This window comes from Echinops telfairi, unplaced genomic scaffold (genome assembly GCF_000313985.2).
Source record: "Echinops telfairi isolate 266 unplaced genomic scaffold, ASM31398v2 ScPeMD7_9;HRSCAF=40, whole genome shotgun sequence".
NCBI classification, from domain to species: Eukaryota; Metazoa; Chordata; class Mammalia; order Afrosoricida; family Tenrecidae; genus Echinops; species Echinops telfairi.
In genome coordinates, this window is record NW_022103906.1 from 61198549 (window position 1) to 61213215 (window position 14667).

Sequence of the window (14667 nt, forward strand, 5' to 3'; positions counted from 1 at the left end):
GAAATGAAGATGTGAAATTAGAAAAAAAACTAAACTAAACTAAGAGATTGTCTTTGATGATGGAAATGGATAGAATATTAAGTGCATGCCCATAAAGCACTTGATTTATATAATAAACAATATTATTCAGCTAGAATACTTATAAATTACTAAGAATTCATACTGAATAAAATAGAAAACCCATAGAAAATGCAATAATCCACGTGCTTTAAGTCAATTAAATGAGTGCATTTTCACATTTTATACAGAAAGGATTTCAAAGGTTTGTCTAAGGATTAGTATATACTGATAGTTCGTTTACTCTAATATCTTCCCACTTCCAAAATTATTAAGAAAACACAGGGAAGAAAGAGTTGTAGGAGAAAATATTGCAATACATTTTTCAAGAAATTTGCTCGGTCTACTTACATGTTTATAGAAACCTGCAGAGGTGGGGAACCTGTTTTCTGCTAAAGGCCATTGATTATTTATAACATCGCTCATGGGCCATTTTGGTCAGACATTTAACGAACTCACCCCTAAGTGAGAAAGATGGGTCTTTCTACTCCTGTAAGGAGTTACAGTGTCAGAAACCCGCAGGTTGGGCTCTGCTCCGTCCTATTGGATTGCAATGACCCATGGCAGTGAGTTCTTTGAGAATTTGGTGAGGTGTGTGAGGTAAGCTGCTATGAATTGTTTTCTGGGTCTTATATGGGTCTCTACCAGGATCCCTGGTGGAGAAGGGATAACGGGTTGCGATTAGATGCAACAGTTAGCAATTAGGAACGCTCAGTCCTTCTGCAGGACAAAGACATAAAGAGTTGCAGTCTGATAAACTCACAAGGGCAGCTCTACATTGTCCTACAGGGTTGCTGGTAGTCAGCATCAGTTTGATTTCAGTGAGTCTGGTTTTGGTTTTATATTGTCCAAGGGCCAGATGTTCCCCATCCCTGACTTAGTCAAGGACTACATATAAAGAACTGCAGTCTTGTATCTATATTTAAAGCTATAATACATTTCTTTTCATTAATTAGAAAATCGATTTCATCCTTCAGAAAGCCCTGGTGAAAATGATGGGGGTCACCTTCATGTAACTGTCCGTTACAAGATATAGGTGCATTTAATAAGACAAATAGCTCATTGACAGCATTTGCTTATTTTAACATTTAATTTTGGATTAGGATTCACCATGAATGTTATCGCCCAACTTAGTTCAGATGTCATTTTATGTATGCTTTGGTCCATGTGCATTATTTCTCTAGGATTCAAGCAAAATGGCAGCATAACTAGTGGACTGATATTTTCACATCCAAGTAGAGAGTGTTCTAGTCAATGATTTTAAAGTCTTCAAGCTTCATAGCCTTTGTAGAATTCCTTTTAGTCTTTCGAGATGTCAGAAGCTTTCAACGAGGGTGACTAGTGAGGCTCAAGAATCAAATGGCTGTATAAGTCAAGGGGAGAGAGATCTAAATCCTAGTGCTTGTAAAGTAAGCAAAGGGCGACATGAAAATATTTGATTATTGTATTTGTTAAAGGAGTTCTAAGATCTCAAAAGTTTGGAACATTTTTAAACAAGCACAAATAGAATTTTAAATATTTTTCATAAAAAAATAAGGAATCTTGTTTACAAAGGAAGTCAGTCCCAAGTCACTTTTGAGTAGACGGAAAAAAGAATAAAAGAAAAGCCTTGTGATGTGAAACGCAAATGAAACAATTTGCTTTGTGGGAGTAATTAATAGATTGAAATGTCATTCTGGAATATTTTGCTTTTATTTTGACAAGCTAAATGATAGGGAAAACTGTAAAAACACTCAGGTAAAATCATGTTTTTAAAAAGAAAAAGAAAATACTTGGTAATTGAATTTAATCAATTTAACTTCTTATTTCTCTATTCCTCACAGGATTTCTTGAACTATCCAGGCTCACCAAGTTACTGTTTAGTTATCTGGAAAGCACAATTGCATTTGATAATCAATTGGTAGAAAAACCTACCAGGTGCTATCAAAAAATGATCGATTCATCTAGAATTCAGTATAAACAATAAGACTAGTTCCTCAGAATTTAGCCTGGAGAACTACCATGTAATATTTTTAATTAAAGTATGGTACTTACCTTGAGGGGTCAGTGCACTTCCTCCTTCAGTGAAACTTCTAACTGATCATGCTTCCCTTTGTTTACTCTACCAGAATGATCCAAATGAAATATGTTTCAGAAACTAGGGTCATCTTATGATTACATATTCTCCTTGTCCTAATATTAATTGCTTTCATCTATTTATAACTCAATATTTTATTATATTTTCCTTAATTATTTATGAAAATAGATGAACTGTAAAAATAGATCAATTCTCCAAAATTTCATGGATAATGTATTTATTGAAAAAAATCTGCATGGATTTAAAAAATATTTTGCACCAAAAGAAACTCATATTAACTTGTTATAGAACACATCCAAAACGGTTCTAGTTTGAGGCACTAAGGTGGAAGACGACATCGATTTGAAAAGAGTTCATATCAGAACAACATAGATTTTGCTAAAATTGAAGCTAGGACCATAAAGCAAATTTATGGTGATGCTTGGGTGGAGGAATGGTGAAATACTGATGCTTTGTGAAAAATTTAAGGGGACAGTGTCCCAAAGAAATCAGCAGTTTACAAATTAATAACAAGGTAAGTCAATGTTGACAATGAAGTCTGCCATGGCAGACCATCCATCAGTCTGGGAGGAGGAATTAACCTGGTTCCTGCCCTAATTGAAGAGGATCAAGTAGTAAGAGCAGAAACAATAGCCCACACTAAGGACATCCGAACTGGTTCAGCTTACACAGTGCTGAAAAGATCATTAAGTTGAGTAAGCTTTACTCTCAACGGGCACCAAAACTGTTGTGCCCAGATCAGCTTCAGACAAGAGTAGATCTTTCCACAAGTGGGGCAAGATCATTCTTTCAAAGAATTGTAACAGGTGATGAAACACGGCTTTCCAATCCGAAAGCCAAGCGTGCTTAAATCAATGGGCACCAAGAGGTAAAAGTGGTCCGGGCAAAGCAAAAGCAGATGGGTCAGGGCAAGGGATTTTTTTAGGATGTCCAACTTATTGTTGTGACTTTTGGGAGGGCCAAAGAATTATACATCTGCCCATGATCAGAGTTTTGGGCAAGTTTGCCAATGCTTTAGCCGGAAAACACACAGGAAGGCTCCATTACAGAAATGCTCCTCCGCGTTCTTTCCATCAAAGGAGAGCGTGGGGAGTTTTCATGGGACATGAGGAGGCGTCCATCTTACATTGTTGTTTTTTCTCCTTCTGGCTTCTTTTTGTGTCTTGATCTTAATAAAGCTTTAAAGGGAACATATTTCTCTTAAGGTAGTAATGTGAAAAGACAGTACTTGCATAGTTACATTCCTGGAATTTTCAGTTCTTTAGAGATGGACTAAATGTCTGGTATGACGTAGAACAATGTCTTTACCCTGATGGATCTTTGGTTGAAAAAGTAAAATTTATATTTTTTAATTTTTAATTCCATTTTCCACACATTTTTGAAGTTTCTTTGCATTATCAGAATGACATTCAATTTTCAGAGCATGTGTAACATGGATGTTATGATGAAATTTTCTTCAATTCTTCTAAACTTTATATCAAACTCATCAATTAATCAATCTATATCATCATACACTTATCAATTATCTACACTCAGAAGTTCTTAGTACAAAGTCTTTTATTGGTTCTCTGATTTCTACCCTTTGGGATTCCTCAGTTTGGTTATGACAACAGGATTTCTCCTTAATCTTTTATAATGCTAGGCAACCCACACAAATTACTCAGCAACAACCAGAAAAACAAGACGGTTTGTCAAAAACACGATATTATTAAATCATGCACACTTGTTCATGAATACAAAATGAAACATGAAACATCATTATTTTGAATAATAAGAGATGCCCATTAAAATATATATATATATATTTTAAAAAGACCTAGTAGCATAATCACAAATGGCTAATTAATAATGTAAAGAGGGAGCTATTGTTAATTTGACTAGTGTTGTTGCTTTGAAATCAGCCCATAGTCTGTTGCTCTGCTTCTCTTATAATTTTTGAGAGTTTCTTATTCTGATGCCCTTGAGTAATTGCCTCTGTACTTGAACTACAGCCTCCACTTTAAATATTTACTCACCTCTTGGTTCTAGTAGGATAAAACTGTTATGCCAAGTAAATGAATTGTTAAATCAGCAATGAAGTTATTTTCCATGAACAGAAATCTGTAATTATATGGAAATGGAAATGTACAAAGTTAGGCTTTAGAAATGGTAGTCTCATCTTGCAAATGAAACCATATGATGTCAAGTGTCCAAGGTAATGACTAGGTAGGGTCAAAGCCAGGATGAGAATTTGAGTCTTTTGCCTCCACTTTTGTGCCAGTGTGGGTTAAGTTTTGGGCTGCTAACTACAAGGTCAGCAGTTCAAACCCACCAGCGTATTCAACGGAGATGAGCCTCTCTGTTCCCCTGAAGAAGTACCGTCTGGGGAACTTGAAGGAGAAACTCTACTCTAGCCTGGATGAACTTGCATAGACTCCACGGCCGTGGATTTGCCTTTGAGGTCTATTTACTCAGCTGGATATTGATGAACATAAGTACCCCTCTTCAAGCTTTAACCCCAAGAAAATAGTCCAGGAGACTGACAGATGATATACAGTTCTTAGTGGTAGGAATTGTTTCCTATTTCAAGAGGCTTACATTGATATTCCAACACTGGAAAAACAAAAGGCTCTCCTTTTCATTCTCACTTAACATTTCTTTTCTTTTCTTTTTCTTTTGTGCAGAAGCTCAGAAGTGCACAATGTGATGAGGTCCAAAGGTAATGAATAAATTCCCATGTAGAGGAATAATTAATCCATTTGCTTCTCATTTTGATTCCGTACCTCCTTTACAATATGCTATTTGACTGGAGCAGATGCCCTCTGCAAAGGGTTTTCCTTATAATGGAGTCAGAGCCTGGGGAGTCAGGGTATTGCAGCCTAACTTGGCAGGCAAACAGTAGGGGCATGGAAGTCCTTGAGAACATATGGTCTTCCTACTAAAACCTTGAACTTCTAGAATTAACTCAAAATTACACGCCGGCATTTTCACCCAGCAATTTTTGACTTTTTAAACTCTGCATAGTTTTCCCTCGATCAAAAGTATGCAAAACCATAGGCATTACATGGATGTGAGGAATAATGTAAAGGACAATTGCTACTAGGAAAATGCTATAAAATCTGGAACTAAATCATGGGGAAATTGTACTTGCTAGATGCAGTACTGGCTAGGTTTACGACAAGGTGGCAGGATGGGTTAAGCACTAAGTTGCGAACCACAAGTCCAGTTGTTTGAACACACCGGCTGCTCCACGTGAGACAGATGGAGCTGTCTGCGACTCCTGTGGTTCAGTGCCTTTGAGATGGTTTGGACTCCTAGCTGCCCTATGTACCGAAGAATGAAACATTCCCGGTTCTGTGTCATCCTCACAATTGTTCTCATGTTTGAGTCCTGTATGAAGCCATGGCACCATCCATTCTGCTTAGAGTCTTCCTCCTTTTCACTGTCCCTCAACTTGACTCAGCATGATGTCCTTCTCTGGGGAATGGTTTCTCCTGATAACGTGTCCAAAGCATGTAAGAAGTCCTGCCATTCAGGCTATCGTTCTTCAAAGACAGATTTGTTTGCTCTTTTGGCAGCTCATGGTTCTTTGCCAGCACCATAGTTTAAGCACATCCATTTTGTCTTCCTTGTTCAGTGTCCAACTTTCAATTGCACAGGAGGCAATGGAAAATACCATGGCTTGGGTCAGGCCTACCTTAGTCCTCAAAGTAATCTCCTTGCTTTTCAGCACTTTTGAGAGATCTTGTGTAGCAGATTTGCGCCATGCAACATGTCTTTTGATCTCTTGACTGCGGCTTGATGCGCATTGATTGTGGATCCAAGCAAGACAAAAGCCTTGACTTCAATTTTTTCTCTGCTTATCATAATGTCAATTATTGGTCCAGTTGTGAGGATTTTGGTTTATGTACTTTACACTGAGTTTTAATCCATACTGAAATGTGCGATCCTTGATCTTCATCAGCAAGTGCTTCAAGTCCTCCCCACTGTCAGCAAGCCAGCTGTGCCATCTGCAAGTCACAGATTAAGAAGTCTTCCTTCAATCCTGACGACACATTCTTTTTCATATACTCCAGCTTCTCAGCTTATTTCCGCAGCATCTAGACTGAATGCATATGGTGAGAGTACGCACCTCTGACACACACCTTTCCTGGGTTTAAACTATGCAGTATGCCTTTCTCTTTGCACAACTTCCTCTTGATCCATGTCCAGGTTCCATGTGAGCCCAATGAAGTGTTCTGCAATTCCTATTCTTCTGGTTGTCCATAGTTTATTATGATACACACATCCTTGACATAGTCAATAAAATATAAGCAAACATTTTTCTCAGCTTTCTGTTATCAGCAATTATATTCCTTGTTCTACACGTTCTTCTGAATCTGGAAAGTCTCTGGCAGTTCCCTTTCACTGTACTGCTGCAACCATTATTAGATGATCTTCGGCAACATTCCATTTGCAAGTGAGAATAATGATAGTTTCTATAATTTGTGCATTCTATTGGGTCACATCTCCTTGGAGTAGGTACAAATATGCATCTCTTCAGGCAGTTGGCCAGATGGCTGTCTTCCAAATTTCCTGCCATGGAGGAGTGAATGCTACCAGTGCTTCATCAGATTGGTGGAACACTTCCATTTGCATTCCATCCGTTCCTGGAGCCCTGTTTTTGGCTAATGTAGTGCAGCGTGAGGGTCTTCATTCAGTACCACGGGTTCAGGTTTCTGTGCCTCTTCTTGAACTGGCTGAATGCTGGCTACTTCTTTTGGGTGCACTGACTGTGTTCTTTTCAGTTGCTTTTAATGCTTCCTGCACGATTTAATATTTTTCTCAGAGATTCTTTCAATATTGCCACTCAGGGCTTGAATTTCTTGTGTGGGTGTGTTTCAGTTTAAGATATGCTGGACATGTTTTTTGTTTGTTTGTTTCCTCACTCTGAGTCTCTGGCCTGAATTTTGAGACCACCTGCAGAACAGATCTGGCATATGAATACTAATGAGAGGAAAAATGATGAGCTATAGGGTGATCTCAAGAACGTCCGTCATGAGGAAATAACTGGCTCATTAAAATCACAAGAAACAAAGAAAGAGGAAAGTAGGTGTCAGAAGAGACTCTGGAAATTGCTCTTCATCAAACAGTAGCTGAAGCAAATGGAAGGAATGTGACAGTAAAAGAGTTGAATAGAAAATTCCAAAGGTCATCTGAAGAAGACAAAATAAAGTATATAAAGAGATGTACAGACTTACAGTTAGGAGGCTGACTACTCCTGTAAGTTTTGACATTTTGGAAACCCAAAGCGGCAGGTCTTTCTGTCCTGCGGGGTAACTTTGAGTTACAGTGGACTCAATGGCAGTGAGCTTGGTTGGATGCATGTTAAAAGACCTGCCATCAGTTCACTTGATTGCCCAGGTCAGAAAACCCAGCAAGTACAGTGATCTTTTGGCATCTTCTCTCTCCAAGTTCTATTATTCTCCAGGAAACACACTCAGATCTAGTTAAATTCAATTCACTTGGCATAGTTTTAATAAATGCTATTAATGCCAATAATAGCAAATAAAGCCAAAATCTCTTGCCATCAAGTAAATTTTGACTCATAAGGACCATATAGGACAGACCCCTAGGCGTGGGGGCCTGCAAATGTTTATGGGAGTAGAGAGAGTTATTTTTTTTCCTGAGGCACATCCAGTGAGTCTGTACCGTGAAGCTTGCAGTTAGCATGCTAAAGTCTAATCCAGAGCACCACCAGCCCTTCTCAAAACAAGCCAAAGGGAATAAGAATCAAGACCAAGAGAACCCATCCCATGGTCTAGTATAGTGTTTGACAAATAATCGGTCACTTCCTGGCTCTAATATCACTACTCTAGTATAATACATTTATTCTTGTCTATACCAATGTACTATTTCGTATGCTATCTATCTTACTCATAGAGGCGCCATAGGGGTCTAGTGATTACACAATGGCCCACTAGCAGCAAAGTTAGCAGTTCAAAATCACCGCCAGCTCTGAGAGCTTTCTATTTCCGTAAAGATTTACAGTCTTGAAAACTCACACGGACAGTTCTCCTCTGTCCTGTAAGGTCAGTATGAGGTGGCATCAACTCAAATGGCAGTGAGGTATTTTTTAAAAATGTTCTATCTTTTGGACTAATGTATTTAATCTTAATGTCTTTAATTTCCTTTTCTCCATTAACTTTCCACTCTCAGTTACTTATGCTGAACTTCTTTATATTAATGTCAGGTTCACAATACGAGGGAGCCAACAGCCTAACTAACTGAATCATTTTGACTCGCTGACTGATTTTTAAACTCAGTTTTTCAAAATAAGGAGCCCTGGTGGCACTGTTACATAAATGCTGGACTTCTACTAGCTGTTCCGTGGGAGAAAGACGAGATGCCCATAAAGCATATTTGAAGCTGACTCAATGGCAGTAGATTAAAAAAAAATTATTACTCTGAAATAATATCTGCAATTGTGGTATCTTTTCAGTCATATGGCCAGGGATAACGCGCCTGGGAATATGAAGCAGAGTCGATCCAAGTTGTGCGTGCCTATGTGTGTGTGTCTGTAGGGTGTTTTTCCAACTAAGATTTCCCCTATGGCCTTCTTTCCAAAGGACATAGCATACTATCCTAGATCAGCGACTTCTTCTAATTACATACTCAGATGAGCTTGGGTAAAGTAATAATATAACCAGACCAAAACAACTTCAAAGAGCCACAAAAGACGGTCTAATTCATACACAGAAGAATTAGACTATAATTTTAGGTGGGTCTACTGGGGCTGATGCAGCCGGGCAACCATGGAGGCGCCAAGCTCAATGCTTTGTGGATGTCACTTTGTAGATTGTCAAGTGAAAAAAGGCTCACCATGGGCCAGGCTAATTGGAACTGATTTGGGAATTTACATACATGTGTTACAAAAGCAAGGGTTTTGATTTTCCTAAAAGTGACCTATTTTTAAAGATTTGGAGACTGAGCTCACTATACCTACTAAGTGGCAAGCATTAATTTAGAAGCTGACAGCTTTACTGTTAGTGTATAATTTTGTATCACTAAACTTTATGTCTGCTACTAAAAATGTGTAATAATCTTGAATACAATTATCACTGCTTATATTTTAGTGATATCTTATGAGACAATGACAAATCTATTGTAATAGATGACATGATAATCATGTTTTAATTCTCCATTGTATAAAATTTCAATTTTTTAAATCATTTTTACAAGCAGTTAATCCACTATATGTTTGTAAGGGGCCAGGGATTTCATCTCCACTCTATCCATAAATAAGCACTGAATCATCTGTGTCGGACGTCATTGGAGATCAAACTCGCTAACTTCCTTACTTGGGAAGGAGATCAGGAGTTGAGGAAGGTGCCTTTGGCTGGTATAGGTCAGGAATCAACATGAGGCAGCCTTCACAACGTTTCAATTATGAAGTGAATGAATAATATTATGAAGTCTCATGAAAATTATAATAAATTATTTCAGAGAAGAGGAAGGGCAATGCAAATGAAAATCCCACACTATTTATGCCATCCCCGTTGAAAATGCAAGAGTTGAATTTTGAAGAATTAACTTCTATACACTAAAACATTCATTTATTTTATTTGCAAAACCCAAATGAACATGTTAAAAAACATGTTTCCGCTTTAACTTCAGTACATTCATGGAGGTATGCTCGCAGGTGCAGATATTTGAGGGATCACTCTGGAATGCGCAATCAGCTAAGCACGACAAGTATATCTACTAATTTTATAAGAGGGAAGAGGAGCGCGCAGCCTCTGCTAAATATCATAGAAATCACATCTGGGGCTGCTACATGGTGATTTCTTCTGCTTCGTGTGCTAGATGCGTACTGAATGGTCTTAAGAAACGGCATCTGTACAGTGTTGGCTATTGTTAGTGCTGCATACTGGATTATCAAAATGACATCTCCATCCCGTGAAACGAGACCACAGAGACTTAATTATATTCCTATGAGAACAGACTATGGGCAAGGTCACTACTTGGGCCTCTTGCTTATTAAACAGCTTGCCATGCCCACAGTGGCTGCTCTACATTCCCTTAACTCCTACCCAGTTCTGGTAGAATGTAGAGTTTTCTGCGGTAAACAGGGAATTTCAATTCCTCTAAATCCGTTCAAAGAGTCATTGAAGACATTTAAATGTAATGTAGTAATCCCTGTCACTAAGACATCTTCAGAGAATTTCCCTTTTGGAGGGCTGTGATTTCTTAAAACAAAAAGCAAATTAAAAAAAACCAAGCAGGAATTTATTGTGTAAAGTTTTACTGACTATTGATCTTTTAATACTTAAGTAACAGATACTCCTGCAGATGCAGTAAACAGTAATATTCTCACTTTTTATTGTCCTAGGACAGCGGTTCTCAACCTGTGGGTTGTGACCCACTTGAGGGTTGAACGACCCTTTCACAGGGGTCCCCCGATTCATCACAGTAGCAAAATTACAGTTATGAAGTAGCAATGAAAATAATTTTATGGTTGGGGGACACAACACCAGGAACTGGATTAAAGGGTTGCAGCATTCAGAAGGTTGAGAACCACTGTCCTAGAGGTGTTTACTGGTGTTACACACACTACATGGAACTGCCCAACGTCAGGACACTGTTTTATCCAGGCCTCTCTGAGGCTCTGAGTCTTGACTTTGAGAAAGGAGGAAACTAGAACTCATGTTCCACAATCAGTGCTGGGCAGCAGAAAGGGCAGCCTGCGGAGCACAGAGCTGGGAGGCCGGCCCTAAAACGAGAAGTACCCAGGAGAGAGAAATGATAGATAATAGATGGTAGATAGTGGGAGAGCCATCTTCTTGTAAAGAAGTAAATAAGGAAGCCAGTGTGTGTTTAGGAGAGGAGGAGGAGGAGGAGGAGGAGGAAGCAAAATCCCCTCAGGATTCCATTTAAGGTGCATGGTCATGGAGTCAGAATTAACTTGACAGCCATGGTAGCCATAATTTAGAAATGTGAGAATAGATAATTATCTACAAACAATAAAGACCCCAAATAAAGGAACACTCCAGAGGAGAATGATGTGTTCTACTGAAAAAAAAAAAGAAGTCTTCGTTATCCATCAATATAGAAGGACATGGTTTGTGACTGGATCAGACAAGCCTAAGAGTCTGATTCGTGTCTTCCTCCCACTCTTTCCCTTTCCCTGTCTCCTCTATGCTCGCTTCCTTCCCTTCTCTTCCTCCACCCTATCTTCTCTTCTCCCCTCCTTTCCCCCTTTGTTTATCTCTTTCAACCTAACTGCAAAGCCTGTTGCCTCCATGCATACTTATCCCTACATTGACCCCCAATATAACAACACATAGATTGATATCGTCACAAGGCCAGTTTGCCATCATTCTCATCGTCATTTTATGCTGCTGTTGTTAGTTACATCCATTGGCGCAGACGCATAGTGACCTTGTCTGTAATGAAAGACAGCATTGCTTGGTCCTCAGCCATCTCCCTGATTGTGGATGTTAGACTCCTGTGTTTGCCGATTGTGTCCCTCCATCTCACTGAGAGTTTCGCTCTGTTTTATGGACCCTCAATTTTCCAATGATGGTGCCTTTTTCTAGCAGATCATTCTATAGATTCAGAAATTTCAGTGAATTCTTTTAGGATCTTCATGTAACCAGATATGAATGGAGAGGGCCCACCTAACAATTGAATGAACTGTCTGGAGTCCAGAATAGATCAACCAGTAAACAGCAATGCTTATAAGAGGATAAATATCAGTAAGGCTTATTAAAATTTAGTAATGTCACAATTCACACCAAAAATGTGAAGAAAAAAAAAAAAGGGTTGACTAGGAATGACAGCTACTTCAACTGCAAATATCTCCTTCATCTTCATAACAAAACCTGGAATCTTTTTTTCTCTGCACAGTCCCACACCTATTGAGAAGACTAGTTTTTCTTCTGAGACTACAGAGTGCTTGGCCAGCGAGATATCAGCAAAGTGTACTTCTCCCTTTAGGTCTTTTGAAAAGCAGTCCTGGCACAGCCTGCCCCTTTCCCTTGCTGCGTGTCTGGAAGAGAGATGTGCTGATTACAGGTCCAGCTGTTCCCTGGGACCCGAACCAGTGGCACAGGCATGGAGGGTGACAAGTTTGAAGAACCCCGAATCCTATCAAACCCCGAATCCTATCACAGGGCTCCATGTTTTGAGACTTCCTGTACGTAGAAAAAGAAATCCTTGTATTTTACCCAATAGGATGCCATCGTTTGGGGCACTAATTCCCTTGACCTTCTCCCTAACCAAGAGAAAGAGGCAAGCCTCGATTAGATGGACGGGCACAGTGGCGTCAACAACGAGATCAACCTAACAGTCATTGTGGGGACATCACAGGAGGGCGCCATGCTTTTGTTCTGTTGTACACAGGGTTGCTGAGTTGGAAACAACTCGACAGCAACTAATAAATGACAACAACATTTTAGTTGTGAATGAACATAAATCTTAACTGATAGACTAGGTAAAATTCGATATGAAAAAACCCCAGCAATAAGCAAAAAACAAAACAACAAAAGAACAAAAGTAGTAATTAACACAAAGTTCTCTGCTTCTATTTTTTTTTTCAATTACCAGGCAACCAAATATAGCTATATAAAAGAAAATCATATGTTTTCATTGGCTTTATATTTTAACCACTATTTTTCTTAAGTAACATGTAAGTTGCCTGTGGCTAATAAAGCACATAGTATTGCAGTCAAAATTGCAATTTTGATCTTCTCATTCAATATTCTTTTCTTCATGAATGCCTATTATTCCCCGTTTCTCACCTCACACTCTACTTCATCCAGGAAGTCACCTGCAGCCTCCAACTGAAAAAAGAAAAAGTCCCCTTCCAGACTCCACCATCCTTCAGTGAGTTTGTCCTTGAGCATGTATACTTTTTTTCATTTTTTACTAGCTCATTTAAGGGGGCTTCAATTAATGAAAAAAAATCATTATCATTTAATTCAACTTTTCCATGAACGTTTAAATTCCCTTGACCATTCTTGTAAGGCCAGTTCTGTGTATTTCGCCCAGATAACTGGCAAGTGATTTACATATGATGGGTTTAAAGTATATGTTTGTGGCTATTTATGGACTTTTTAACATATTTATTTTACCCCAATAAACTTTGGAAAGGGTAGCACTATTGTATATAATTTAAGTATTTATGTCTCCTTACCAGTTCAAATTATTCACAGTTCACGGCTCAATTTATTTCCAAAAAGAAAAAAAATACAGAGGTCCAAATATATGACCTTATAAATCTATGAGATTAGAATCTATGAATATCTGAAACCCTAAAGCTTCTACATGCTATTAATAAAGACATCAAAATTCCGTTTAAAATACTTTGCATATCTAATGTTCTTAACAAAACATGCATTTCAAGCAGAAGTTTTAAGGGTTTTAAATCACAGATTTTCACAGCATTTCCTTCCGGCAGCTGATGGAAATTGGATAATATACAATCACAACACTTTTTCTACACATTTTAAATTGATTGAAAAATAGAAACAGATTTAACATTCAAAAAAACACATTTGCAACGGTTATATAAAAATGGTCTGATCTGATTTAGTAGATACTAGGTATAGAAACTTAGAGCCGACAGGATTCGTGGGGATGTTTCAAAACAGAGAGAACACGTCCTGGCACCCACGCTGCTCCCTCCACAGAGGGGCCTCTGACTCAGTGAGCATCTTCTGAAGGACTCTCATAAAATCACAAAAGGATCCCTTCCGCTTAACGAAAGGTGTTCTCCGTATTCCATTGTAGGTATAAGTTTGACATGAAATAGGTTATGAAGAGTGTCCAATATCAAAACATAAAAATAATAAACTGCCGAACAGGAGATATATGGAAAATATAACATATTTGCATATGACTTGAAAGTTCAACATTTATTACTGTCTTCCATATGATATACAACTCAGTGATTGAAAAACAACTAGGAAACTATTCAAGTTGTCAGTTTGCATATACTAGGGATAAATTCAAAGAAAGTAAATAATGAACAAGAGTACTTATCCTACACCATGTTTACTAAGCTATCTATGCTTTGATGACTTGGCCGGAAAAGCATGCTCTTAAACAAGAGGAGTCATCCTTATGGCTAAAGGTACCACATTTACCCTCAAATGTTGTTTTACCTAAGTAATTCATTCTTTACCAAGAGTCAGAACATAGGCGACATGTTTCTTGGCATAAATGTTTTAATGCAGAGTGTTTAGCATGTTCCAGGTACCGGCTGATTTTCAGGGCACCAGAAAATAATGGCTGGAGTGAAAATGACTCATTTTGTCAGAAAAGAAGCCCTAGTGGCCCAGTGGGTTAGGCATTAGGTTTTTAATCAAAAGGTTGATGATTTGAACCTATGAGTCATAGTATATTAATATGGCCCTTGTAGCCATAATTCCTTATGTGATGTATTATAATTATGGACACCAACTACCTGTGACTATAGTCCCATTTTGGAGGGCACTCACTACTATACTAATGGACAGGATAAGGGTGGCATTAAGACCTGACTTCAGTAGAGGGTGTGAACTAAGTCTCCA